We start from the raw sequence: 3,645 nt of genomic DNA, 5'->3' as shown, positions 1-3,645 counted from the left end.
CCTGCTGGGATCAAGGGAATGAAGCTCAACCAAGCTCCAATAGCAGTTTTAATTAACAAACATGGACCACTGAATACATGCTACAAGCACAGATAAACCTGTAGCAATCAGGAAAGGAACCTGGAAGTTTAACCTGGCAGAGTGGAGGCAGGGCTGATATGGAAAAAAATACATAAATACATAAAACCAGAGGATTTTGGAGTCTGCTGAGCTCAAATACTGGAAACAGGCTGTGTCCCAAGAAAAAGGGGACACAGCAATGGGTATCAACTCTTGTTCCTGCCTGGTGAACTGGAGGGCTGGGGCTGGCTCTTAAAAGGGACTTCTTGCTTTTTTTCCTTTTTTCTCTCATTCTGAGTAGCTCATTAGAGAAAGCCTCAGGCATTTTCAATTGCCAGCATTGACCCAGACAAGGGTTGACATAGATACTCAGAGGGCAAAGGAAAAACTCAAGTGTAGGAGACAATTCCCTGAAGAGATTACCTTCCTCAAGAAAAGGGGAGGCGGGACACAACTCATGTGGTGGCCCTCTCTCAAAAAACTCAGACTCCAGGGGCTGGGTGGTGGGGGGACAGCTTAAGCTTGGCTTCTGATACCCTTAGTCCCTGGCCAGGAGAGGGTCCCCTGAGAATTAAACACCCTAAACCTCTTTACATCAGTGAGGGCTGTGGGCTGATAAGCACCACCTGCTTGCAGGACAAGAAAAGCACAGAATCTAGAGGCCTCACAGGAAGGACTGACAATCTACTGGGTTTCACCCTCAGGGAAACTTGATACTGAACACAGCCTCCTCCTGAGACCTGGGCCCATCTGGTCTGGGAAAACCTGATTGGGGTAATCAAGGAAATCAGATGCCTAGACAACAAAAAATTACAAATCACACTAGGAAAATTGAAGATATGGCCCAGTCAAAGGAACAAACTTACTGTTCAACTGAGATACAGGAATTAAAACAACTAATTATTAACCAAACAAATCTCCTAAATCAATCCAAAATTCAAATCAATGAGATGAGGGAACATATGACAAAAGAGATGAAGGGTATAAAGAAGACATTGGGCAAACTAAGGAAGAACTTGAAAGTTTGAAAAAACAATCAGCAGAACTTCCTGCAAAGTAAGGCACAATAGAAGAGAAGAAAAACACAATGGAGACATACAACAGCAGATTTGAAGAGGCAGGAGAAAGGATCCATGAACTGCATCACAGGACATCTGAAATCCTACACAAAAAAGGACAGCTAGGGAAAAGAATGGAAAAATATGAGCAGAGTTTCAGGGAAATGAAACAAATGAAGCATAAGAATATACATGTCATGGGTGACCCATAAGAAGAAGAGAAGGGAAAAGAGGCAGAAAGAATAATGGAGGAAATAATCAATGAAAATTTCCCATCTGTTATGAAAAGACATAAAATTACAGATCCAAGAAGCACAGTGTACCTCAAACAGAATAGATCTGAGTAGACTGATTCCAAGACACTTAATAATCAGATTACCAAATCTCAAAGACAAAGAGAGAATTATGAAAGCAGCAAGAGAAAAGTGATCCATCCCATAGAAAGGAAGCTCGATAAGACTATGTGCGGATTTCTCAGTGGAAACCATGGAGGTGAGAAGACAGTGGTATGATATATTTAAGATACTGAAAGAGAAAAACTGCCAACCAAGAATTCTATATCTGGCAATGCCATCCTTCAAAAATGAAGGAGAGTTTAAAACATTTACCCTTATGAAGCTTGTTACTGCAAAGGAGAGGCTAAGCCTACTTATAATGGTGCCTAAGATTCACCCCCAGAGAACCTCTTTGTTGCTCAGGGGTATCCTGTCTCTAAGCCCACTCAGCAGGTAAACTCACTACCTTCCCCACTACGTGGGACATGACTGTGACAGCTTGGATATATTATGACCCCCAGAAAAAGCCATATTCTTTAATGCAATCTTGTGGAGGCAGATTGATTAATCTTTTTGATTAGGGTGTCACCTCTTGATTTAATGTTTCCATGGAGATTTGGCCCTGACCATTCCAACTGGGTCTTGATTCATTTACTGGAGTCCTTTAAAAAAAAGCCACACAGACCCAGACATTTGCTGATGCTGACACTTGGAGAGGCTTGGAGACGTGGACAGAAGGACATTAGCTAAGAGGTGAAGCCCAGAGTTTGCCCCAGGATATGTTAAGACAGGACCCTCAGGAACTTAGAGAGAAACATCCTGGGAGAAAGAACCAAGAATGCACAGGAGCTTAGAGAGGAGCTAGAACACAACCCAGGATCAACAGACACCAGCCACATGACTTCCCAGCTAATAGAAGTTTTCCAGATGCCATCAGACTTTCTCCAGTGAAGGTACTCTCATGTGGGTGCCTTATTTTGGACACTTTTACAGCCTTTAATCTGTAAATTGGTCATTTAATAAATCCCCTTTATAAAAGCCAATCCATTTCTGGTATTTTGCAAAATGGCAACATTAGCAAACCAAAACAATGACTCCCAAGGGTATAAATCTTGGCAACATGGGACATGACTCCTGGGGATGAGCCTGGACCAGGCATTATGGGATTAGAAACCCTTCCTAACCAAAAGGGGGAAGAGAAATTAAACAAAATAAAGTTTCATTGGCTGAAAGATCTCAAATAGAGTTGAGAGGTCATTCTGGAGATTATTCTTATGCATTATATAGACATCCATTTTTAGTTTTTAGTGTACTAGAATAGCTAGAATAGAATAACTGCAATCCAGCATCCTCGATTCTTGGAGATGACCATATAGCTACATAGTTTATATGGTGTGATTGTGATTGTGAAAACCTTGTGGCTCACACTCTCTTTATCCAGTACATAACAAATGAGTAGAAAAAAGGGGACAAAAAGTAAATGAATAATATGGGGGGAAAAGGGGTATGAGATGTTTGGGGTGTTCTTTTTTACTTTTATTTTTATTCTTATTCTTATTTTTCTTGGAGTAATGAAAATGTTAAAAAATTGATTATGGCGATGAATGTACAACTATCTGATAATACTGTGAACAATTGATTGTACACTTTGGATGACTGTATAGTGTGTGAATATATCTCAATAAAATTACATTAAAAAAAAAGCCAATGGGGATACTTACCTGGCAGTGGAGACACCATAATCACAAAGGTGGTTTTCCCAGGGCAAGGTTTATCCATTGCACTCTGGGTGTGCTGACCCCTGAGATTTCCCCAAACATGGGAAACTCAACTGCATAATTTGTGGTAGTGGGGGACTGCGTTTGTACTCTCCCCTGAAAAAAGGACATAAGAAAAGCCAATGGTAGGAGAAGCTAAGCCTACTTACAATTTTGCCTAAGAATCTCCCCCAGAGAACCTCTTTCATTGCTCAGATGTAGCCTCTCTCTGCAAGCCAACTCTGCAGGTAAATTCACTGCCCTCCCTGCTATGTGGACATGACTCCCAGGGGTGTAAATCTCCCTGGCCATATGGGACCAGACTCCTGGGGATGTGCCTGGGCCTGGCATTGTGGGATTGAGAAAGCCTCCTTGGACCAAAAGAGGGAAGAGAAATGAAACGAAATAGAGTTTCAGTGGCTGAGAGATTTCAAATGAGGTTGAGAGGTCATTCTGGAAGTTATTCCTGTGCATTATATAGATACCCCTTTGTAG

General features: G+C 41.6%; 1 non-coding gene across 1 annotated transcript; it reads left to right on the top strand.

Annotated features, from left to right (window-relative positions):
- The first annotated feature begins 3,106 nt into the window (after nt 1–3,106).
- LOC119510837 lies at nt 3,107–3,270 on the top strand. The gene has a single exon (XR_005212044.1). It is a non-coding gene; the product is annotated as a U1 spliceosomal RNA (small nuclear RNA).
- Nucleotides 3,271–3,645: the final 375 nt, after the last annotated feature.

Source organism: Choloepus didactylus, chromosome 1, assembly GCF_015220235.1.
Source record: "Choloepus didactylus isolate mChoDid1 chromosome 1, mChoDid1.pri, whole genome shotgun sequence".
Classification (NCBI taxonomy): domain Eukaryota; kingdom Metazoa; phylum Chordata; class Mammalia; order Pilosa; family Megalonychidae; genus Choloepus; species Choloepus didactylus.
The sequence above is the reverse complement of the archived record's forward strand: the minus strand, read 5'-3'. Positions and strand labels throughout refer to the sequence as shown.